The sequence below is a fragment of the Cervus canadensis genome, chromosome 3, assembly GCF_019320065.1.
Source record: "Cervus canadensis isolate Bull #8, Minnesota chromosome 3, ASM1932006v1, whole genome shotgun sequence".
NCBI classification, from domain to species: Eukaryota; Metazoa; Chordata; class Mammalia; order Artiodactyla; family Cervidae; genus Cervus; species Cervus canadensis.
This window is the reverse complement of record NC_057388.1, coordinates 26510812-26537311: the sequence shown is the minus strand read 5'-3', so window position 1 is coordinate 26537311 and position 26500 is coordinate 26510812. Positions and strand designations below refer to the sequence as shown.

Genomic DNA, 26500 nt, shown 5'->3' with positions numbered 1-26500 from the left:
TCTTAATTTTCCCTTTATAAAACTCTTTTGTAAGTTCTAGGGAATAAGATAAACAACAAATGATATGTAGCAACATTCTAATTCAAGAATAACTCAGCTTAAAGAATACCTAATGCTCAGAGAAAATGTCATAATTTTCTTTAGGTCAGAGGGCAGACCCAGCGAGCTTCTAGTTTATTTACTGTGGGTGAATCTCCAGGAAAACCTTAAAGACCCATTTCTTCCACCCAGGATCAATAAAATAACTCAGCACTATTCCTAGTGTGAACCTACTTGTGAAAATCAGTTTTTCTTCTCCTTTAAGTTATATAGCTCTTCTATCCATATCCTTTTAGATCTTTAACTTGATTTTGTTTTCTAAGATATTTTAATAAGATTTTAATAAGATATTTAATAAGATATTTTAATAAGATTTTAATAAGATATTTTAATAATATCATAATTAGTATAATTAACAATCATGGCTTAGTTATTTGTGCTTTAGGTGTCTGAGAAGAAAATGATAATTTATGAGTTTAAGAGTAATTCTGAAGCAATTCATTTTTAACTGAAGTTCTAGCATTCTTAAAACTGGCATAATTATGCTTTAGAAAATTAGCTTTTATACTTTAACTTTTCTGAGGAGAATGTTTTTAAATTTCAGAAATTAAAAGAAAAATGGTATTCAGTTCTAACATTGGATTCTTCTAAGAATCCTTTTTCTAAATTCAGTAAGTCCCAGCAACCATAAATAATTACCTTTTGCCATATTATTTTAAATATAAGTATGAAAGACTAAATAAAAGGCAGATCTTAAAGCTAGTTATTTTACATCTTATATGTAGTAGTGATTATTTTGAGAGTTGTAGTTAGCATTATTATTTGATTAAACGTAAACTTGAAAACTTTTACCAGACAGTTTTCAAAATGAAATGTAATTTCAACATTTAAATCAAGCGGAAGAAAATGTGATCTTTTGGTGGCTTATGAGGAAGAAAGCTTAAATATTCTTCAAGTTAATTTCCCTCTCAAGTTCAGAAAATTGAGTAAGTGAATGTAGGTTGTCTCAAAATAACATTTAAGTATCCAGTTTACCTTCATGAATAAAAGGTGGTTGCATTTGCTTGGTGTCATGTAAGAAAATTTAAAAAAAATGTTTTTCTCTCTTTCTGAGCTATTTATTAATTATCTAGGTGAGTTGACATGTGTATGTACAAAAAAATGAAAATTTTGAAGCAGCTTAGTGAAAAGCAAAATAGTAAAGCACAGTCATCATCATAATTATTTCCTTTTTAAACATTTTGCTTTTTAGAGTAACCAAATTCACCTATGATTCTGAAATAATAGGTTCAAAGTCTGTTGTCTGATTCAGTAAAAGAAATTAAAAAATAAATCCATGTGATTGAATGAACCGATTTGAAATTTGAGTGCCCAAAGGGTTGCTAACTTTTATAAACTCAATAAATCAAATTTGCAAAGAAACAAAGAAAAAATGTCTAAATTTGACCATTGTTTATCAAATTATAGTCTTGCTGACTTGATTTTTAAAATAATTTTTCAGAGGTCATTTGTAATACAGTTTGGATTATCGCAATTCTGGCAATGGTGAATTCATGTAACCAATATTTATAGGGGGCTTATCACATGCAAAGCATTTTACTATTTAACACAAAGACTATTAAGATGAATCAGAATGCCAAGCTGAGGAAGTAAGATGGATATGTCACTTTCTTTACCAGTGGTGAGAAATTAGAGTTTGACTTCAGGGAGTTACAGACACAGGGGAGAGAAGAAATATCCTTGGGAGAAGTATTATTTTTCTCTTGATCTTTAAAGTTTATTGAAACTTAGAAGGAACATATCATAGTATGAAATCTGGAGTCTGCCTGGGTGTAGATTCCAGGTCAGCCTTTAGCCATTTACTATTTGGTTGACTAGCCAAAATTTCCTCATACTTTGTCAAGTAGGGTTGTTAGAAGGCACAAATAAAACCATGTTCTTAGTAAAATGTATGATATGTAGTAAGCACTGAATAAATGCACATAGCTAGTATTGGGTGCACAGAATGGCAGTGAGAGAGAAAACCTTCTAGGCAGCAAGGTTGAAAACAAAAAACGGACAGGATGGGTTGTGTTTCAGGAAGAATAAGCTCTTACATTTTTCTGAGGCTTAGGTGTGTGAGGGAGAGAGAAGGATGGAAAGAATGGTCGGGACGAGACCATGAGAGGCTGTGTGCCAGTCTCAGATTTATTTCCTCATAGTTTTAATAAAATAATAATAATAACAATTCTTAATTTCCAAAGAGACCCCAGGAATATGCAGCAGAAAACTAGACTGATAACTACTCATCTCTTTGGTATTATGTGAATTAAAAATCTTATAAACACTAGATGGGATGGTATAATTAACTTTTCAGGCCATAATCCATAATCAGAGTGTATTTTGATTGGGGCCATAAAGTTTTTTTCAATACATAGATATCATTATTACCAGATTTTGCTTTCAATTTTAGAAGCCAATGGAAATAAAAACTGTACTATGAAGGGATTGCTTATTATATATGGACCTCAACATCATAAGCTTTTTATCTAGGTCAAATGCACCAAGAATTTAGGCAACTATTTTGATTATTTGGATTTAAATTATTGTTGGGTATTTTTGGATTATTGGAAAAATTACTGGACCAAAATTTTAAGTGGCTTAAAAATAAAACAGTACGAAACAAAAGGGCTTAAAATCTGTAAGATGGATGTTTATACAGATTATTTCCAGTCACTATTTCATAATAAGGTAAATGGTTGTTATGGGACCTGGGACCAGTCTAAAAGATACGGGCAATTAGAAGGGAAAAAAATTTAACTATAATTTCATAGCAAAAGAAAGCTATAAGTGCCTTATAGGATTTTGGCCTCTTCCTGAGTCTTTGTTGTAGTTTATATAGATACCTCATTGAAAACATGAAATAACACATTACTACTAGATAACAATAAATGAACCATTGAGTAAACTGCATTGGAAAAGACATAGGCATGTGAAATGCAATCGATGTGTAACACGCTGACAGGGAGTTAGACAGGACTGTGTCTCCAAGCGGCTGTAGGATTGCTGTTCTTCTCAATCTCCAGTACATCATCTATAATGTGAATGGATTGTATTCAGTGGTACACAGATCCAAGGAAATTTTATTTTGTTGCTCTAAATTGGCACTTTGAAATCTAAAGATTCAAATGGTGGTGTCCAGAAAAACATCTGGTAAGAGTTTTATTTTATACATACCATGCTAAATTCCATCCATCTATATCTGATATTCATTCTATAGATGTATTAAAAGAACTTTCCTTAGGCTCCTTTACCCCACATGTAAAATAATCTTTTAAAATAGTCACAATTTTCTTAACAAAGTCATGACATTTGAGTGATTTTTATTGCTTCTGGAGCATTCTTAATTTGTACACCATAACTTTATCTGCTTCAAAAATCTGATACTTTAATGACATTTATAGCCTAGTCAAGTCACATACTTAGTATGTGGATTCCTGACTGTGGATTCCTGATTCACCATGGCAACAACTCAGCCAACTGTAAGATTGTGTTGAAATTCACCTACTGTACATCCTGATCCATACCAGAGCAAAAGAAATGAAGTGCTGTATATAAATGATAGTTGCTCCAAAATGTTATTTCTAATATTTAAGTCTATTCAGTTCATTTAAGGAAAAAACAAGACAAAGTGAAAAAAACCCTCTAACAGTTACTTCAAATATACAAAATTTGAAGCTAGTGTGTCTCTGGCCAGATAATGCATCATTTTTTCCAAAGTTAAAATATATAACATAAAGGATTCATATTATTTATTATAAGATGAAAACAGTGCCCTATCCTCAGAAAAAACTACAACTATACATTTATATCCAATTTTAAAATTAATTTTAATTATATAAGTAATTTATAATTCCTGTTGCAAAGGGTTAAAAAAGATCAAAACTGAAGTTCTCTTCCCTACCACATCATCAAAATTAGCCAACATTATAAATTTAGTGTATATCCTCACAGATATTTCTCCATGCATACATATTGTTTGAACTTATAGACTAATTTTTATATCAAGTTTCTGAATATAATGAAGTCCCTTCATGGCTATCTAGAGCCCAGGTAAAGAATATTTTCCTTATCTGAGTCATACTCTTATTCTCAAGTGCTACTTGTTATCTACTGGAATCAGGGCAATTAAATAAGCGGCAAGTAGATAAGTTAGACAGGTTAAACACTTGGAATATGTAGTTATTATTCAAGGAACCATACTCTGTCAAAAAAAAAAAGTAAACTGCCTATTTCTGGTGTTGATTGATAATGACATGATGGGAGGAAAACAGTGAATTTTGTCAATTATCTGACAATAGTTTTTTTGTTTTAGTCAATATATCACCCATATGGAAGTGACATGCATTGAAATTTCTATCTAGAACACATGACAAATTCTGTTTCAGGATTTTGGCCCTTATTCAAGGGTAACAGTGGTCTTGAAGAATTTGCCATAGACATATTAGGGAAGAAATGATAATAATGGCATCAGTCACCTATTTGTTGACAGTCTGCTTCATACAAACATGATCTAGACAAAGTCATATCCTTTAATTTGGATGTTTTTGCATAAAATGTTCAAGTTAGATCTCTATGTTGACTTAATTGTTAGCCAGGTCAGACATTATGTGCTTTGAATATAGCTAAGCAATTTAACCTTCCTGTATATTCACTCAGCCCTCAGATCATACTTAATTATATTAGTAGATGGGAGATATAACCCAGCCATCCAAACTAAAATGCCTGTCATTAAAATTCAGTAAAAACTAGAATAGATTTTGGCATGTGTGTGTATACACACACACACACCAAAGGGGGGATACTCCAACAATTCTCTGTTCAAATGATGCTGGGTCATTCACTTATGAAGTGAACAAAAATTCAACCTACTGTACTATGTATATTTATATATAATTCTGTTCATTCAGATGGCATTTATATACCTAAATAACCAATCCCAGAGTTCTTCAAAATATTTAACTTTATTTTCCTAATGTAATTTAGTCAAATTACATACAAGGTGGTTACACTGAAGATGCTTCCCGGGTGGCTCAGTGGTAAAGTACCTGTCTGCCAAGGCAGGAGACATAGGAGAGGCGTGTTCAATCCCTGAGTTGGGAAGACCCCCTGGAGAAGGAAATGGCAACCCACTCCAGTATTCTTGCCTGGGAAATTCCATGGACAGAGGAGCCAGGCGGGCTACAGTCCATAGGGTCGCAAAGAGCCGGACATGACGGAGCCCTGAGACCACTCTGCAGATAGATGTCCAGTTGAAGTACATGGACAATGGAAGAATAATTAGGTAATAGTATGGGAAGACTCACTGAGCATCTTTCTAGCAGAAAAAGAAAAAGAAGGGGAAAAAGCTATACTACTACTTTGTTCTGTGATGTATAAAGCCTTGCAGTCCTTCTCATGAATGTAGATCTAATCTGTATGTATACTGTACTCATAGTAAATGGTAGATGGGATTCATACATCTCACTCCATATTTTACTGTGGCTCTGGATAACTCATGCTTCTTCACTAAGTCAGGGAGAGAAATAACAGTACCTACTATATGGGTTACTGTGAAGTTGCTGTGAAGCTAAGGCAATGCTCATAAAGCTTCCAGTACTGAGCCCGGCCAGAAGTAAGTGCACAGTGAACACTAGCTGCTCCTTACTTCTACTGCCCTGTTCAGCTCCATGACAACCAGGACCTATAACCTGCCGGTGATACACTGGTTCTCAACACGTCTCCAACATCCTTAATCAACTCTAGTTTGACTCATCATTTTTGCTTTTGTTTTTCTTTTCATGTATTGTTGGTTGGTTGGTTTAGTCACTAAGTTGTGTCTGACTCTTGTGACCCCATGGACTGTAGCCTGCTAGGCTCCTCTTGTCCATAGGACTTTCCAGGCAAGAATACTGGAGTGGGTTGCCATTTCCTTCTCCAGGGGATCTACCTGACTCAGGGATTGAACTTGCGTCTCCTACATTACAGGCAGATTCTTTACCAACTGAGCTACAGACCCCACATTTTCATGCATAGGTTCTAGTTAGTTTTTGACTTACATTATATACATTATATAATGTATGTACATTAGCAACTACAAAAATATACCAAAATATTTACATTGGAAAAGTCATGTAGATATTCAGCTTAAAATTGATTGGGGGAACAGTTGCCATTGTAAGACACTTGTCTCTCTCTGTTTTTCTTTTGGAGGTGGAGAGGGTAGTGGAAGCTCTATGATAAAAATATTTGATAATCAGATAAATTAGACAGTTATATAAATTAGGCATGTCAAACAGGGAGGATATGATAACTACTTTTGTACCATGAAGTCCTCAAAACACATATGTAAAACAATATGTTATTGTCATAAAGTCAGAATAAAAGTGCAAATTAACACTTCTGACAAAGATACTCAATAACTTGGAAATTTGTATGGTTTTGCCTGAACTACCCAAATAGCTTTTGAAGCATAACTAACTCTCATGTTAATTAGTGACCATGATTTTTAGCAGTAATGCAACTCAAGAAGCAATTGAAAGTTCCGTTAGTTCATGATCTATTATTAAATACTGGGAAAAGTTAAGGCAGAAATAAAATTAGTAGTTAAGTATATTACCGTGGAGGACAGGGTGCCTTGAGCTACTTGTCCTGTAGAAATAATACTAGACATGATTTATTAATAGTTAACTATGGACCATATGCTTTCATATACATTTTATTTCTAATATTAACAACTTCATGAACAATGTTTTGTTTTGTAAAATTTATGTAGGAAAAAGAACTTAACTAGGGTCCACCATTATTTTATCAGCTGAGTTAGTATTTAAAGCCAGGGCAGTCTTATTTCATAATCAATAGAGAACATTTCTTTGTGTGAAACATGGGAAATTTTCATGAAATGAAAAAGTCATTCACTGAGGTCTGACCTCATTATTTGCTCCCAACTCTCAATCTATGAGCCAGGCAGGATGGCATAAAGGCCAAGTCCTGATCACTGTTTATTTTCCAGAAGAGACTGATAAAGTCAACTTATCAACCATACAACCTCCATATTCTCAAAAGAGTGTGAGATACTGGATTAAATTGTTCCTACTCATAAATCTTAAGATTTAGCCTTGAAAAATAAAGCTAAATAATGCATCTCAAATAATCATTAAATATTATAAGGCCAATCAGGAAGACACAAAATTACATATTTGTTTAAATACGTTCAAAGTGAAAGGTATCAATAAAGGATCAAGGATATCCATCCTCACGGAGGAAGAACTTTATTCAGGCCTTATAGATCAGGCAGATTTCCAGTGGCCAGACAGAAAAAGAAGATGTGCTAAGCAAAGATATTAACATGTGTCAAGTCATGGAAGGGAAAATAAAATAGAGAGTTAGTGGGGAATTGAAGAGACCAAACTTGTCAGAGCAAAGACATGTTCAGAGAAAAACTGGTAAGTGAAGATCTACCTCACCTAAATAGGATGTGGCCAGCTTCAAAAGGGTCCTGAAAGAATCACAAGACTAGTCGGCCCTTGATTCCCAGCTAAACTTTGTTAAGTTCCGCTTTTTAGAATTTGATGGGTTTGAGGCCAATGTATTGCTGCTCAATTTCAAGGCAAAATACCAGGCCTTGGTTCCCAGATGTGTTCAGTTCAGTTCAGTCACTCAGTCATGTCCAACTCTTTGCGACCCCACGAATCGCAGAACGCCAGACCTCCCTGTCCATCACAAACTCCTGGAGTTTACTCAAACTCATGTTCATAGAGTTGGTGATGCTATCCAGCCAACTCATCCTCTGTTGTCCCCTTCTCGTCCTGCCCCCAATCCCTCCCAGCATCAGGGTCTTTTCCAACGAGTCAATTCTTCACATGAGGTGGCCAAAGTATTGGAGTTTCAGCCTCAGCATCAGTCCTTCCAATGAACACCCAGGACTGATCTCCTTTAAGATGGACTTGTTGGATCTCCTTGCAGTCCAAGGGACTCTCAAGAGACTTCTCCAACACCACAGTTCAAAAGCATCAATTTTTCGGTGCTCAGCTTTCTTCACAGTCCAACTCTCACATCCATACATGACCACTGGAACAACCATAGCCTTGACCAGACAGACCTTTGTTGGCAAAGTAATGTCTCTGCTTTTTAATATGCTATCTAGGTTGGTCAAAACTTTCCTTCCAAGGAGTAAGCGTCTTTTAATTTCATGGCTGCAGTCACCATCTGCAGTGATTTTGGAGCCCAAAAAAATAAAGTCTGACACTGTTTCCACTGTCTCCCCATCTATTTCCCGTGAGGTGATGGGACCAGATGCCATGATCTTAGTTTTCTGAATGTTAAGCTTTAAGCCAACTTTTTCACTATCTTTCATTTTCATCAAGAGGCTTTTTCGTTCCTCTTCACTTTCTGCCATAAGGATGTGTCATCTGCATATCTGAGGTTATTGATATTTCTCCCGGCATTCTTGATTCCAGCTTTGGCTTCCTCCAGCCCAGCATTTTTCATGATGTAATCTGCATATAATTTAAATAAGCAGAGGGACAATACACAGCCTTGACGTACTCCTTTTCCTATTTGGAGCCAGTCTGTTGTTCCATGTCCAATTCTAACTGTTGCTTCCTGACCTGCATACGGGTTTCTCAAGAGGAAGGTCAGGTGGTCTGGTATTCCCACCTCTTTCAGAATTTTCCACACTTTATCATGATCGGCATAGTCAAAGGCTTTGGCATAGTCAATAAAGCAGAAATAGATGTTTTTCTGGAACTCTCTTGCTTTTTCGATGATCCAGTGGATGTTGGCAATTTGATCTCTAGTTCCTCTGCCTTTTCTAAAACCAACTTGAAATCTGGAAGTTCTCGGTTCACGTATTGCTGAAGCCTGGCTTGGAGAATTTTGAGCATTACTTTATTAGCGTGTGAGATGAGTGCAATTGTGCGGTAGTTTGAGCATTCTTTGGGATTGCCTTTCTTAGGGATTGGAATGAAAACTGACCTTTTCCAGTCCTGTGGCCACTGCTGAGTTTTCCAAATTTGCTGGCATATTGAGTGCAACACTTTCACAGCATCATCTTTCAGGGTTTGAAATAGCTCAACTGGAATTCCATCACCTCCACTAGCTTTGTTCATAGTGATGCTTCCTAAGGCCCACTTGACTTCACATTCCAGGATGTCTGCTCTAGGTGAGTGATCACACCATTGTGATTATCTGGGTCATGAAGATCTTTTTTGTACAGTTCTTCTGTGTATTCTTGCCACCTCTTCTTATATCTTTCTGCTTCTGTTAGGTCCATACCAGTTCTGTCCTTTATTGAGCCATTTTTGCATGAAATATTTCTTGGTATCTCTAATTTTTTCTTGAAGAGATCTCTAGTCTTTCCCATTCTGTTGTTTCTCTATTTTTTGCATTGATTGCTGAGGAAGGCTTTCTTATCTCTCCTGGCTATTCTTTGGAACTCTGCATTCAAATGGGAATATCTTTCCTTTTCTCCTTTGCTTTTCACTTCTCTTCTTTTCACAACTATTTGTAAGGCCTCCTCAGACAACCATTTTGCCTTTTTGCATTCCTTTTCCATGGGGATGGTCTTGATCCCTGTCTCCTATACAATGTCACGAACCTTCGTCCATAGTTCATCAGGCTCTCTGTCTATCAGATCTAGTCCCTTAAATCTATTTCTCACTTCCACTGTATAGTCATAAGGGATTTGATTTAGGTCATATTTGAATGGTCTAGTGGTTATCCCTACTTTCTTCAGTTAAGTCTGAATTTGGCAATAAGGAGTTCATGATCTGAGCCACAGTCAGCTCCCGAACTTGTTTTTGCTGACTGTATAGAGCTTCCCAGATGTGTACGTGGGATCAAAAGAAAGACTTGAGAGAAATCTTTATGTGTGTGTTTGTGTTAGTCACTCAGTTGTGTCTGACTCTGCAACCCCATGGACTGTTGCTTACCAGGCTCTTCTGTCCATGGAATTTTCCAGGCAAGAATACTGGAGTGGATTGCCATTTCCTTCTCTAGGGAATCTTCCAGACCCAGGGATCAAATCCACATCTCTTATCTACCTGCATTGGCAGGCTGTTTCTTTAACACTTGCACCACCTGGAAAGCCCCTTTGAGACTTGAGGCAAGTGAAAATCTTACATCACAAACCTAACCCCAACTTCAAATGACTTTCCCATTATTGATGTTAGATTTGTAAGATCATAAGTTCCTTATGCTCAATTATTCTTACAGCTACCTGACATAAGAGTTCATTTGTATAATAGGTAGTATTGGCATGATACAAATAAATGAAAACAGGTTTTGGAAGTATTGAGACTTGGGGTCAAATTCTAGCTCTAGCAGTTTCTAGTTGTTTAAGTTTGAATGAGTTAAATTATCTCACTGAGCAGTCAGCTAACTCATCCATACAATAGCAATCCTACTACCTATTTCATGGAGTTTTCTAAAAATTAAATGTAGTATTTATATAAAGGGCTTGATAAATGTTAGGTATTCAGTAACTGTCCCACAATAATAACCACAGGCTTTTGCTATATTTCTGGAAAATTCATTTTCTGTATGTGGCTTCTGTTGTGTATTATAGACATTTTATTTTTACACATTTCTAAAGGGGAGGTTGATTGTAAGACTGTTGATGAAATTGAACTTGGACTCAAAGCTAAGTAACATTTAGGCCATACACCTTGTCTTAGAAAACATGTACTTGTCATACCCAGTTTTAGGCATAGTAGTAGTTGTAATAGTTGTGATTTAGTGTGCTTATTCCAGGATCACAGGAATATTATGTAGGTCAATATTGGGATAAAGAGGTGTGTTTTTTGTTTGTTCTACCAAATACAGGTGTGTTCTTGATTTTTTCATTATTTTTTCTGGGTTATTGGAATTTTTAGTTCTTTCATGACTTTTTTCTGCCAGTTAATTTCCTACATGGATAACTCTGAGGAATTAAAATAATTAATGATAATAATGATGACATAAATAATGGCAGTGGCAGCTTATATTTACAATATTCTATGTTGCCTAAGAATTCCACCTGCTTTTGTTATCCACTTATATTAGCAGGTGAGTTTCTTCACCTAAGATATAAGCCTAAAGGATTTAGGATTTAGTGACTTAAGATCAGAAAGTGAAATCAGTTACAGGAGCAAGATAGAAACCTAAATCACTTGAAGAAAGAAAGCATGTGTGTGTGTGTGTGTGTGTGTGTGTGTGTGTGTGTGTGTGCATGTGTGCACACCCATGTAGGTGCTCATACATGTGTGGTAGAGATGAAAAAATAAGTAATTCCTAGAAGGAAGTTGATAACTGTTGCTGATATGCAAGATAAGCTACATTCAGGCTTCTGTTGCCCTGATTTGGGAGCAATTCAAAATGTTGTGAGCCCTCTGTCAGCTGCCTCTTATTTCCATAACTGGCTGGCTTTCGGAAACTGCCAGGCACATTGGATGGACATTTGTGCATGGTATTGACAATTCTTAGGAAAAGCATAACTTCTACTCTTTAGCCCTCTGGAGTTCCTATACCTAAGATTTAGTTGGACAATTGCCACTTAAATATACTGCAGATTCAGAGTTCTTCTTGATGAAAATTTACAAGTTTAGTTAAAATTTTCCTTGCTACTTAGGGAGCAGAAATAGCTCAAACATCAAAAAGCCTTATTTACTTAGCACACTCAAAATATTTAACAGATTATTTTTCGAAAAGAAAAACTATCACAAAGCATAATTGTAACAGAATACAGTGCATAATTCATTAAATCCCAGAGGGATTGCATCACAGGAACTGAGTTGGGGAGTGAAGGGATGAATGGCATTCTGAGAATCCAGGCTAATTCTTTCTGAAGAAAGAATTCCACGCTTAAGGATCTGGGTCCCAGGCCATTGGAAAGTTTCTGAGATTTTTGGACTTTGGTTCATTTAGAAGAGCTTGACCTGCCGTCAGTGACATGCTGTATTTAATGCTTTCTTCTGAGATTCAATCTTGTGTGTTGTTGGTTTCATTAAGTTACTTTACAGTCTCTGCAAAGCCTTCTTCCACTACTTGTTCTGCATCTATATTTGCCACTGTGGGGTTTTTCTTTCCATTTCTCCCGTGAGTGCTTTGGTTTAATTTCTTTATTTGCTATGGTTACCTCTTATCCCATGCTATCTGTTAAGCTACCAAGAGGGCCTGTGCTAACGGAAGACTGCTTGCTCATCACATCAACATATCTCTTGTACATTTTATCCTCTAGGTATTTCCTATAAAATTGATTATATTTGTGAGAGCTCATGGTTCTATTGAAAAAAAAATATGTACATTTATCCTTTCTCAGTTAAACTTTAAATTTTTTTTTAGGTTTCAAATTTTCCTGGAGTGGAAGAAACATAGTATATGGATCAATATATATGAAATGCCTTACTTTATTTCAGTGTTCTGTTTTGGGATGGAAAATAAGAAATTAGATCTAGCTTAAGGGGAAAAAAGAACACTGCATAATTAGCAGGGTTTTCCATTGACTAAGGAAAAAAAAGAAATATAAATAGGAAAGTATAAAAGTGATTTATTTTTAAAATGAACACTTTGCTAAAAATGCAAAAGAACTGGGAGAGGGGAAAGAGAGGCCCTTGATGAGAGCTATAAATCTAATAAAGGGTGAAAAAGTCCAGGAAACCAAATTGTCAGATAGCACAGTCAGGTCCTAGGACCCCCCTAACCTAACAATGGGTTAGGCTTATAAAAATGGGGCCAGATCGGCTTTGAGGTAAATGACAGAGAGCTGCATGGTCTGCACTGGGTTAGGATGAGTCAAGACTAGGAATGAGCTGTGGAAAATCAGGGGACTGGAGTTCCTGTTCCTGTTCTCATAAGCCAGATGCTTATTTTCCTCAGTTCGCTTTCCTATTAGATTTAGTTAATAATTATTGATTCCACAGTTACAACATTCTATGCCCTGAGTTAGGTTCTGCGGACTTAGCAGTTAATAAAACTCTAACGGTCCCTGATCTTCTGAAGCTTAGTTTAAAAAGAAATATGAGGAAGGAGACGGTGGGATGAATGGAGAAAGTAGCATGAAAACATATACACTTCCCTACATAAAATAGATAGCCAGTGGGAATTTACTCTATGACTCGGGGAACTCAGACTGGGGCTCTGTAACAACGTAGGGAGCTGGGAAAGGGTGGGAGGTGGGAGGGAGCTTCAGACAGAGAGGACGTCTGTATACAAGTAGCTGATTCATGTTGATGTATGAAGAAACCAACACAGTAACGTAAGGCAATTATCCTTCAATTAAAAATAATTTTTTAAATGAAAAAGAATATAGAAAATGAACAAATAATGCACAAATTAACAGTTAAAGTTTGTACCTGGTGAATAGGAGAAATATAGGCTTATGCAGACTATAACAGTTATCAATAATGGGAGAATCAGAAAATGCATCTCTAAGGAAGCAACATTTCTGAAGGATGATGAGGTATTTCCCAGATGAAGAGGGAAAAAATGCATTGTCCCAGTCAGGGGGAACATCTTGTGTAAAGACTCTGAAATAGAAAATGTTTCATATGCTTGAGCAACTGAAAGAAGGCCAGGTGACTGGAGGATGACCAGTGGGCAGGAGGAGATAGAAAGTTCTGGGTGAGGTGAAGAGACAAACAGGGGGTGAAAATCACTTAAGGCTTTATAGACATGATACAATGTTTTTATTTTCTCCTAATTATAATAGGAGCCACCAAAAGATTTTAAGTGGGACAATGACAAGATTATATCTGCATTTAAAGAAGCTCATTTGGGGCTGCAGTTTAAAAAGTATTTTAGAGTCAGACAAGTTCTTGTCACAAATTAAGTCACAGGTCTATTTAGGAGGCTGCTGGGCTGTATGATACAGTGGTTACATGGATAAGAGTTAAGGAATAAAATAAAAACAGAAGAAGAAGAGATACTTGAGATACAGAGTTAACAAGATTTTGTTTCCTGAGATGCCACTTTAAAATGTTAAGAATGAGTTTCAGATTTCAGAACTGAGCATCTAAGAGGATCCTATTTACTCTTTGAGACTAGAGGATTAGAGGAGGAAAACCTGTGTGTGTGTGTGTGTGTGTGTGTGTGTGTGTGTGTGTGTGTGTGTGTGTGTGTGTGTGTGTGTGTGTGTGTGTGTGTGTGTGTGTGTGTGTGTGTGGTGTGTAGGGAGCAACTGGATTAGCATGGGAAGACATCAAGGATTTATTTGTGATGTTATGTTGGAGGGGCCTGTGAGTTATCTAAATGGAGATGCTGTGGGCTATTAGATGGGTCTGGAGATCAATGCTGGAAATCTTAAAAATGTATTAAATACATTTAAAGGTATTTAAAGCCACATGACTTGTTGAAGCATCCAAAACAATGCCTTTAATTACTATTATATTCAGAAGCTGGCCATTCAGAATTAACCATAATACTCAGGAGTAAAAAAAGGGACTGAGAAGCTGAGATGAGAAGAAATATGTCGAAGTCCGGGAGAGTGTGGTATCAGAGAAGCCCAAAGGAGAGGGGTTCCTTGTAGGATGAGGACTGAAATGTGGAAGGCGTTACTTATTTTAGCAGGAGTTGATGAAGGAAAAACAGAGGGTATAGAAGCCAGTCTGGAGTCTGAGAGAGAACAGGAAGTAAGAATGTGCAAACAGTTAAGTGTAGAAGCTTGGCAGGAAAGGGAAAAGGGAGTAGAGAGACAGCAATCAACGTAAAAAGATTTGGAATCAAGGAGGTTTTCATTTTTTAAGGAAGATTTTGGAACACTTTGGCAAGCTGAGGTGAATAATGGAGTAGAATGAGAGAGAGATAAAGGGAGAGAGAAAGACTTTGAATAAATGAAGGGTGATAGAACTTAGAGCTAAAATGCAGGCTTTGTGTTGGTAAGTTTTAAATGTGTTTTTTGTAATAAGGCAAGACAGTGTGAGTGAAGATGCAGAGTTTGTCACACCTAATGGCAAATGGAGAAAGGATTCTCTGATGGCATCTGTGTTTTCTAGTTTGAGACCTGTCAATCGCTACCGGTAAAAAGTAAACAAAAGTCTGGCTGACTCTGAGAACATGATTAAAATGCCTTTCTCTTGGTTGAGAATTATAATTAAGTCACAATATGAACAGAAAAGAGACATAAAAATAATTCACCCCTAACTTATGATGTTACAGGTAACTAAACTGAAGCCCACAGAGTTAGCAATGGTGGCTAACTGTAGATCCAGGACAAGAGTCAGGTCATCTAATTCTTGGTTTAACACTATTTCCACAGACACCTCAAGACATTAAGTATCCTTAAAATACGTGCTCAGCCAAAAGGATAATAAAGTTATCTGGCTGCTGCCCCAAACTGAACAGGAGTGATCTCAAATCACTGGCACTGCTAACTATCATGGAGATGTAAGAATTACTTTAACAGATTTCAGGAGTTCCCTCCCAGTTTGGAGTTTCAAGGAAGCAGTTTTCCATAGAAATCGTAATGTGTTCTCCCTGGTGCTTTTCCAAAGTAACTGCGAAATTACTCGAAGCTAATTTTTAGAAGTTACTAGCATTTCCAAACCCACAAAAGCCAGCGATCAATTTAGTTAAGTAAGCAGAGTGCCTTTAAGAAGACTTCGAAAACAAATTCCAAAGCTCATTTGTTCATTTTGCAAGCTTTACACGTTTGAAGAGCTTGGAAAGGGAATGCCAAAGTCCTATAGTTCTAATATTTTCTGTCAGAGGCTTTTCTTTTTAATTCAAACATCTAGAAATTGAAATTAAGTAAGATTTAGTACACAGTTTGCCTGAAGTGGCTAGAAACAAATATGTGTGTGTGCACACACACATATAATGTCTTGATCTAACACTGTTGTAAGAATTGTCAAAGTATTTTGTAATGATAAATTCATTTAAAGGGCCACACACACAAAAAAAAAGGAGCTCTCTTTTGTAAATGTATCCTTGGCTGTGAATATAGTACAGTGTACTTGACTAGTGATAGGATGAGCTGTGTTTTCTAGTGTGACATTAAGAAATTAAAATATTATGAAATATTATCAATTTTTGCCACCTTTATACCCCCATTACTAATAGTTGAAGAAAAAGATTTTCTCAAAGGAGCAGTTCTTTTGAAGAAAGAGGTGTAACTTTTAACTGGTGATTTTTTGCTTATGTCTTTTCAGCTCTAGCCGAAGGGGTATCTTTGACTTCTCAGACTTTCAAAATAGTGTCTTAGAGGGCTACTGGAGGAGTTTATGAAATAATAAGTTGAAAGTATCTACTGCATTGAAGATTCAAGTTTGGCAGACATCATGCAATGGGTTACCAGAAAAAGTGGCCCAATAGAGAGCAGGTAGTCTCTAGAGCTCTCACATATGGAAATGAACTAATTTAGGAAATCATTGTATCTCCTGGGTGATATTTGGGGTGGGGTGGGGGTGGGGTTGTTTTTCTTTGACTTGTGACCATAGCAAGAATTAGGTGTGCTCTAGATTTAGAGAGTAGCCACTAGCCACATGTTGCTACTGAGAACTTTAAATGTAGCTAGTCTGAGTTTAGATATATTAATAAGTATAAAGTACACACTGGATTTCAAGGACTGAATATGAAAGAAGAACATGAAGTATCTCAAATTTCTTAAAAGTTTGATTTCATGGAGAAATAATAGTATGCATATACTGAGTTAAATCATTAAAATTTTCACCTTTTTAATGTGACTATTGTGCTCAGTCATGTCTGACTGTTTGTGACCCCATGGCCTGTAGCCCACCAGGCCTCTCTGTCCTTGGAATTCTCCAGGCAAGACTACAGGTGTGGATTGCCATTTCGTACTCCAGGGAATGTTACTGTTAGAAAACGCAATTATATATCGACCCACATCTGTGGCTTACATTAGATTTCTATTAGACAGCTTGCATCTAGATACAGTTTTCTCATTAAAAAAAAAAAGTCATTAGCTGGTCAAGAGAAGCCTCATGCTTTGTCTGCCTAAAACATGAACTGTAGATGAGGAAAGTCTTTAAGATAATTTGAATTATTAGTGAATTGGGAAGGCTGAGTTGGCTTAGTTGTCTGCTGGTAGAGATGCTAGAAACAGCTAAGCGTTATAACACAGCATTTTCCAAAATGGACACTTAAATTGCCTGCTCCCATGACATAAGCCTTTTGGCCTCGGGTTTTTAAATGGTGAAACCAAAGACTCTGTGTGACTTTTTAAAAAGGGATTTTAAATATGTTTTTGGAGAGGAGAGGCTCTTCCCACTTCCTTTAATAACCCGAAATCCATTTCTTCATTTATCTATTCATCAACAAATATTCAGTGAATTTTTTGTATGTGTGAGGTCCTGTTTTAGTGCTAAAGTTTTAAAGATTAAAACATAACATCTGAACTCAAGAAGGAGTTCAAGAACTTTTAGAATGACATAGTGAATAATTACCATAAAATATGATCAGTGCATCAGTGTTATAACAGACATGAATGTAATAATATTTTTGTTAGATCCTAGCTAGGAGTACATAGATGGGTTGAAAAGGCTTCACAAATAATGGATCTTGATATTTAAAAAAATAATTTTCCAAATGGAGAAAATATTTATTGGCACTTACCACGTGCCACAGTCAAGACTAAGTACTATCATGTGGGTTGTCTCTTAATTCCACAATCATGTTATATTAGTCTCCTCATTCTTATAGAAGGAATGCAGAATGTCTTTTTATTATAAATGATATTTTTAGTGTCAGAGAGCTGTGATATAGGTCATGGTAGATGCTGGAGAAACAGCTGGTACATACGGTCAGTCCTGGAGAAGTGTCTGCTTACAATGAGTGGAGGAAAAACAAGGTTGCTGAGATTACGATCAGAGGATGTCAGAGCAGGGAGAACAGCCCAAAGCCCATTCAATTCAACTCTTTGCTTTTAAAGATGAAGCCCAGAGAATTCAATTGACTCACCTAATATAATTAAATGACAAAGGAAGACTGAATGAGAGCCTAGGGCTTCTCTCCTGAAGAGCACACCTTTTTTCCCAATAGTGCATGGCCGCAGCTTCCCTGGCGACTCAGTGATAAAGAACCCTTATGCAATGCAGGAGACCTGGGTTTGATCCCGGGATCAGGAAGATCCCCTGGAGAAAAGAATGGCTACTCACTCCAGTATTCTTGCCTGGAGAATTCCGTGGACAGAGGAGTCTGGCAGGCTGCAGTCCATGGGGTCACAAAGAGTAGAACAACTGAGTGACTAACACTTTCACAGCTTGTTAAACCCATGACTACAGAAAACAATTCTCTCGGGAACAAGCTTTGATAACGATGCATCCTTTACTGCTCACTGTTCACTGTGATTTTTCAGCTAGTTTGTACACAACTCCTTTCTGTATTCTACTGTTTAGAGTCGCAGTTACAATATTACTGATAATTTTTCACTAATTTCTCCAGTTTTGAAATCCTGATGATTTTCTTTCCTTTTTCCTTGCTTTCCTGAATACTTGTTCCTTTAACAGAACAACAGAACTGGTCTTATTGAGATAGTTGTGCTAATACTAATAGAGGGCTTTAAGATATACATAGGACTCTAGAGCTTCCCAGGAAATCAGCTTGACACATAATTACTGGTCTTACTTTAAATGAAGTGCTTTGCTGAGACTCTGAAGATAGATAATTATCTGGACTCTGGCGTCAGGGGCTTTATAGCTGGTGGGGAAATGTATGTAAATATTAATAATAACAGATATTGAACACATACTCGTCTAAGTGTTTTACCCCTATTATATTATCTAATATTTATAGCAATTCTATGAAGTATATTCTCTTATGTATCTAATTAAACGGAAAACTGTGGCAAATTATGTAAATAACTTTCTCAAAGCCTCACTGCTGGAAAATGATGGAGCCATGATGCAAACCCAGCCAATTTGACTCTAAAGTAGTCATTCTTAATCTCTAAACTAACTGACTCCTACTAATCTGAATAAATACAGAATGCAGGGTATGAATATTCTGTGAATGCAAAAGTGAACTGGGAGACAGACGACCTCATGGAGGATGTGTTTTGGTGGCCAAGTCTGGGAAAAAATAAAGTAGGGAGAGCTTGATGGGAGGTGAGGAAAGAAAAGCATCTCAGGTTGGTGGAGACATGATCTGTTAAGAGCTTGAGAGTGGTAGAGGATGTTGGTTTCAGAGCACAGAATGTGCAGAAAGAAGAGAGTCTGAAGAGGTTGGCTTGAGCTGTTGGAAACCTCAGTATTATACTATAGGATGTGAACTTACAGTTATAAAGAAACGGACAGGTACTAAAAACATTTTAAAGGTTTTGAGGAAGGAAACAACAAGAATCGATGTATTTTAGGAATAATCACCTTAGAAGCAGTTTGAAGAATTAAAGCCTGGGGATTATGACAATCTTTCATGTTAAAATTTGGAATCAAAATGAAGATAACACCAGTAGGAATGGAAATTAAAAGGGCATATGTGAGCTTTATGGAGTTAGATGACAACAAAACTTGGTGGGAAGCAGGTTATAAAGAAATGAGAGTGGACGAGATTGGATATTAAGGCTTCTTTTCTGCCTGAGTTGAAGAGAATGAGAGCGTTTCCCTGAGATCTGGAAAACAAAAATGGAGGCATGTGTGGAAGGCAGGAAAACAAAATTAAGCTTAGACAAGCTGTGCTTTCTTGTTTATTCATGAAATATGCATGCATCAGTTTACAATAGACTTTGTGTTATATTCTCGAAATACAATAAAGAACAAGAAGATAAGGTCCCTGTCTTCAGGACACTTACAGTCTATGGTAGGGAGACACACAGTAAACAAATAAATATAGAAATTAAAGTATTTAATTACAGTGCTACAAAGGAAGGATGCCATCAGACCTTCATGGAAACTGAATCCAGAAAATTCAGGAATCCTTCCATGAAGTAGTCATTTAGGCAGTCATATTTAGGTAACATTTAAATCAGGAATAGTCTTCAGCCAGCCTGAGAAGAATAACATGATTTCAGGCTAAGGAAACAGCATATTTCAAGCCATTTCCTTTAGTGGGAAGGGATTTGATGAATTCCAAGAAGTTAAGAGAGATATCAGTGAAGGTTGACACTTAGAAGAAGGCAGATCATGAAACACTTTGTAAACTATGTAAAGAGGGTTTTTGGGTTTTTTTTTGTTTTTTTTTACTTTTTCTTAAAAAGGCAATGTGATAGCATTAAACGATGTGAAGTGTGAAAGAAACAAGTTCAGACAAGAGTGGATTTATGAAGGCAAGGTCAGAAAGAGAATTTAAAAGTTTTTGCTATCATACTGACGAGAGATGATAGTGGTTTGAAAGAGTGGAAGTATATTCTGAAGACAAAAAAAAAGTGTGTCTTACTGACTCCTGGTACATTAAGGTAGGAAGGAGGTGTCAATAAAGCCTTCCCAGATGTCAAGGATGAGAACTGAGTGCGTGACTGTGCTATTTCCAGAAGTGAGAAATATTGGAAGAGAAAAATATTTTCAGGGGGAAGATGACAGTGCTTTCAGGAGAATACGCTCACAGTATTTTCAGGGGAAGATGATTAGGACATTCTGAGTGTCAAGCATTTTCATGAGACACCTTAGCACCTAGTTCTTCTAGTTGTCATCATTCCTAGTTGTCATCATTGTGGCCCCCAGCAGTTCTCAGGTCATATCGTCATCGGACGTAGGCCAGTAGAAAAGATGGTCTGCTTCCTGGCTGATGAAACAAAATGTCTAAACTCTGTTCTCTTTTTCTCAGTTGACCTTACTTGTATCTTGTGGTTACATCTGAAGCAATCACTGTGACAAGAGGACAGAACCTGCTAATGTATTAAACCTGGATCACAGCTCTGGGGGGCGGGGGATGAGAAGCACATGCCTAACAGTGAGGGATGGATGGTTTTCTAGCAGAAAAATGAAGTGTAATTGCCAGAAGATGGATAAATACATTCTGAAGAGCAAAATAGCAACGTTCTACCACCACACATAATAAGCAATGCCATAGTAGTGAAAAAAGATAAAAATGTATAGTTTGGAATTCAGAGAGGACATCGTGAGCAAGATGGTGGGAACTCTAGTTTCTGAGTTCAGATACAGATCTGTACTTGATATACAGTTGAGAGACATTGTTGGCAGAGAAGTAATAGTTCTTCTACAAAGCTCACAGAGTGAGATGAGAACTGAAACTTTGGGAACAGCAGCTGATAGCATGAGGTGGAAAAAGAGCCCAAGCATAGAGACTGAGGAGGGGTGGATAGAAAAGTAAGAGGATGACTGGTGAATTCAATGTGATAGAACCCAGTTAGGAGAGACCATTCTAAAAATAAAGGAATGATCAGTTAAGTGACACTGATAATCTGAATGGGCTATTTTAGTGACGTGTGGGAGTAAAAACTATTCATATTACTTTATTTATACAACAAATGATTACTAAGAACTTACTGATTGTTGGGCTTCCCCCGTGGCTCCATGGTAAAGAATCCACCTGCAATGCAGGAGATACAGTTTCTATCCCTGTGTCAGGGAAATCCCCTGGAGGAGGACATGGTAACCCACTCCAGTATTTTTGCCTGGAGAATCCCATGGACAGAGGGGTCTTTCAGGCTGTGGTCTATGGGGTCTTAAAAAGAGTCAGACATGGCTGAAATGACTGAGCACACACTGATTGTTAAGTACTGTGGCCAAGGACCTTACTCTTCCATTCCAAAAATTTAGCAGGTGTGTAATATAAGCCAGATCCCATGCCAGGTTTCTGGTGGGAGTAAGGTACTTTGTTGTTCAGTTATGGCCCCATGGACTGCAGCACGCTAGGCTTCCCTGGCCTTCTCTATATCCCAGAGTTTGCTCAAACTCATGTCCATTGAGTTGATGATTTCATCCAACCATCTTATCCTCTGTCGTCCCCTTCTCCTCCTTCCTTCAATCTTTCCCAGCATCAGGGTCTTTTCTGGTAAGGTGCTGGTGGTAGTTATAAACCAGAATAAAAAATAGTCTTCCTTAAAGAGCATACTGTCTAGTGATATAGATAACAAACATATAATACAAGAGAAATATAATAAGGACCATAAAAAGAGGCACACAAAGTAACTATGAGAATTCAGGGGAAAGAAGATGGGAGTCACAACTGCTGTGATTAGAGATGGGCCCTGGAGAATAGGTAAGAATGAGAAAATTTTGTTAGCAGAGAAGTGAATACAGGCAAAGATGATAGACTGAGAGTTTCCAGGGATTATTAAGTCTGCTTTGGTTGTTAGGATATCAGTAGGAGATCAGTTCACAGATTAGGTTGGAACTGTCCATCTGGGCCCTCATGACAGGCCTAGAAGTTTGTGGAGCCACTGGAAGAGAAAAAAAAAAGTGTGAGGTCCTAAAATCATGCTCGGAAAGAACTTCAGATGACACTGGAGAAACAGAAGGCAGAGGGACTCTCCGGAAAGCTCTTAGATAATCCAGGAGAGGATGGTGAGGGCGTGAACAAAATCAGAGGTTCATTGTAAATGTAGAATTAATAGCACATGGCCACTGATTTGATAAAAGTGATATGCAAAGGAGGAAAAATCAGAAGTGCCTCTGAGTTTTGAAGAATAGTATTAAGAATGATAGAAATAGTAAAGTGATGAATGAAAGCAGACTGAAGACTCGTTTTGTGAGTATCTCTGCTGAATCTCTTTCCTTGACGTCCATGTATCTGGTTGTGAGTACACTGAATTGCACAATGATTGCAAGCTGAGCAAAAAACAGATGAAGCTTTCATGATGACCAACATCACATGTTATTCTCTGGTCTCTTGGAACATGAGCCCACTTTACACATGACATTTTATTTCAAAACATCATGTTCAGAAGGGAGTATACTTAGAATACTGCCTTTGCATCAAATAGAAATTAGTACTTTTGATAATTACTAGAATGTAGTCCACTGACAAACTCTGAAGTCTTGTTCATTGCAGCTCAGCATATCAGGACTAGAACTCTGAGAGAATAATAGTGCCCTGAGTACATACTGATTTAATGTGTGTTTTCATTCCAATCCCAAAGAAAGGCAATGCCAAAATGCTCAAACTACCGCACAGTTGCACTCATCTCATATGCTAGCAAAATAATGCTCAAAATTCTCCAAGTCAGGCTTCAGTAGTACATGAACCATGAACTTGCACATGTTCAAGCTGGATTTATAAAAGGCAGAGGAACCAGAAATCAAATGAGAAATCAAATGGCCAACATCCTTTGGATCATCAAAAAAGCAAGAAAGTTCCAGAAAAACATCTACTTCTGTTTTATTGACTACACCAAAGCCTTCGACTGTGTGGATCACAACCAACTGTGGAAAATTCTTAAAGAGATGGGAATACCAGACCACCTGACCTGCCTCCTGAGAAACCTGTATGCAGGTCAGGAAGCAACAGCTGGAACTGAACATGGAACAACAGACTGGTTCCAAATAGGAAAAGGAGTACGTCAAGGCTATATATTGTCACCCTGCTTATTTAACTTGCATGCAGAGTACATCATGAGAAATGCTGGGTTGGATGAAGCACAAGCTGAATTGCCGGGGGAAATACCAATAACCTCAGATATGCAGATGATACCACCCTTACAGCAGAAAGTGAAGAAGAACTAAACAGCCTCTTAATGAAAGTGAAAGAGGAGAGTGAAATAGTTGGCTTAAAGCTCAACATTCACAAAACTAAGATCATGGCATCCGGTCCCATCACTTCATGGCAAATAGATGGGGAAACAATGGAAACAGTGACAGACTTTATTTTTTTGAGCTCCAAAATCACTGCAGGTAGTGACTGCAACCATGAAAATAAAAGATGCTTGCTCCTTGGAAGAAAAGTTATGACCAACCTAGACAGCATATTAAAAAGCAAAGTATTACTTTGCCAACAAAGGTCCATCTAGTTAAAGCTATGGTTTTTTCCAGTAGTCATGTATGGATGTGAGAGGTGGACTATAAAGAAAGCAGAGCGCCAAAGAATTGATGCTTTTGAACCATGGTGTCAGAGAAGATTCTTGAGAGTCCCTTGGACAGCAAGGACATTCAACCAGGCCATCCTAAAGGGAAATCAGTCCTGGGTGTTCACTGGAAGGACTGATGCTGAAGCTGAAGCTCCAATACTTTGGCCACCTGATGCGAAGAACTGACTCATTGGAAAAGATCCGGATGCTGGGAAAGATTGAAGGCGGGAGGAGGAGGGGACGACAGAGGATGAGATGGTTGGATGGCATCACCAACTCAATGGACATGAGTTTGAATAAACTCTGGGAGTTGGTGATAGACAGGGAGGCCTGGCGTGCTGCATTCCATGGGGTTGCAAAGAGTCAGACACGACTGAGCAACTGAACTGAACTGAACCCACATCCATAAAGGGGCAAATATACATACAGTTTTGGCATAAGAGAAGATTTTATGATAAGAAAATAATATCCAAAAATGGATGTATTAAAAAAATGGATGTATAAATTTTTAAAAAATAATTCCTGTCAGGAATTCACTGCTCTATACTCATCAATTATAATATTCAGAAGTATTATAATTTTAACAATTATGAATAGCTCCAATTGCTTATGGTTTATTGGGTATTAGAAATTACACTTAAGCGCCAAGCACACCATTAGCATTATCTCATTAATCATGTTAATATCACTGTAAGATAAGTACGAGGATATATGTAGTGGTGTATCCATTTTATTAATAAGTGTGTGCATACGCAGTCCTGTCCAACTCTTTGTGACCATATGGATTGTAGCTCATTAGGCTCCTCTGTCCATGGGATTCTCCAGGCAAGAATACTGGAGTGGCTTGCCAATTCTTCCTACAGGGGAGTCTTCCCAACCCCGGGATTGAACCCAGATCTCCCGTGTCTCTGACATTGTAGGTGGATTCTTTACTGCTGTGCCACCTGGGAAGCCCATCAATTTTACAGATGGGGAAATTGAGAGTTAAGAGTTAAGGTAGCTGCTTAAGTCCCACTAATATGTGGCATAACCAGATTTAAAACCTATATGTTCCTGACTCCAAAGTCTATACCCTTAACACTGTACTCCGTCCATTTTTTCAAGCTCTGGCTATATAAAGCAGCACTGGTTCTACACCCCAGGCCTTAGTGAACAGCACCCATTGATTAATCATTTCCCAGAATGAGAAATGTCCTGAAACATAAATACAGCTCCAACAATTCTTCAGGGTACCCAGCAGCTCAGCTTGAAAAGGCATTGCAGATACCTTTTTTCCACCTGTAATTCTATTCTGTGAGCTGACACACAGCCATCATGCTGTCTTGTCAAGAGAACTAGATTATTCTTTCTTCCAATATTTGTGTTTCTTCTTCATGTCATTTAACAGAGAAACCATGAAACCTACATTTTCCTAGTTCTTCACATTAAAAATAATATAATAATAACAACCATATCTTTTTCCTTAATTTAGATGTTCTTATTTTTTTCCTCCAGAAATCAAACTTAAAATTGCATTCCATTTTTCACAATTTCCCTCAATTTCTCCCAAGTATTACAGTTAGTTCTCATAGACACTTTTGGAAACAAAACACTATTCAAGGAAGTGAGCATCGGGAAATTATAACCTCTAAAACAAATATTTTAAAAGAGCACAAAACACATTTCTCCCTCAGAGCTTCTGAAGCTGTATCTTGGTGATAAATTGTGGAAGCCCCACTTTATTTCTGAGAGATTAATGTTACTTTTATTGAGCTGTGTAAATTATAAAACTTTAAAATTACTGGATTATGGATAGTGTTTGTTTACAAACTTTGAAACACTGTAGGGATTCCCAGGTAGCTCAGGGGTAAAGAATCTGCCTGCCAAAGCCAGAGACACTGGAGACTTGGGTTTGATCCCTGGGTCAAGAGTATTCCCAGGAGAAGGAAATGGCAACCCACTCCAGTACTCTTGCCAGGAAAATTCCATGGACAGAGGAGCCTGGTGAAGTACATTCCATGGGGTCGCAAAGAGGCAGACAGATTGAGCACACACAAGCATTGAAGACCCCGTATATTTTCATCTGTTATCCTGTTTGGGTACAGAATGGCCTGGAATAGACAAAAGAAGGCCAAAAGGCCACTGTTTGAAAGTATCTATCACCCAACAGCAAATTTCCATCCATTTAAGATTGAGAAGTGTTAATTATTCTGCAATACAAATAACAATAGATAGGGTAAACTTATGGACCAGACAGAAGCCTGCCAGGCTCTTCTGTCTGTGGGGAACTTCCAGGCAAAACTACTGGAGTGGGTTGCCATGCCCTCCTCCAGGGGATCTCCCCAACCCAGGGATCAAACCCTCATCTCGTGCATCTCCTACACTGGCAGGCAGGTTCCTTACTACTAGCGATGCCTTTGTTGTTGTTCAGCCACTCAGTCCTGTCCGACTCTTTGTGACCCCATGGAATGCAGCACTCCAGGCTTCCCCATCCTTCACCATCTCCAGGAGTTTGCTTAAATTCATGTCCATTGAGTCAGTGATGCCATACAACCATCTTGTCCTCTGTCG

General features: G+C 37.5%; 1 protein-coding gene across 5 annotated transcripts in view; it reads left to right on the top strand.

Moving 5' to 3' along the window:
- Positions 1-26500, top strand: part of TMEM196 (transmembrane protein 196) — a 136974-nt gene that overhangs the window by 69294 nt on the left and 41180 nt on the right. The window lies entirely within an intron of this gene.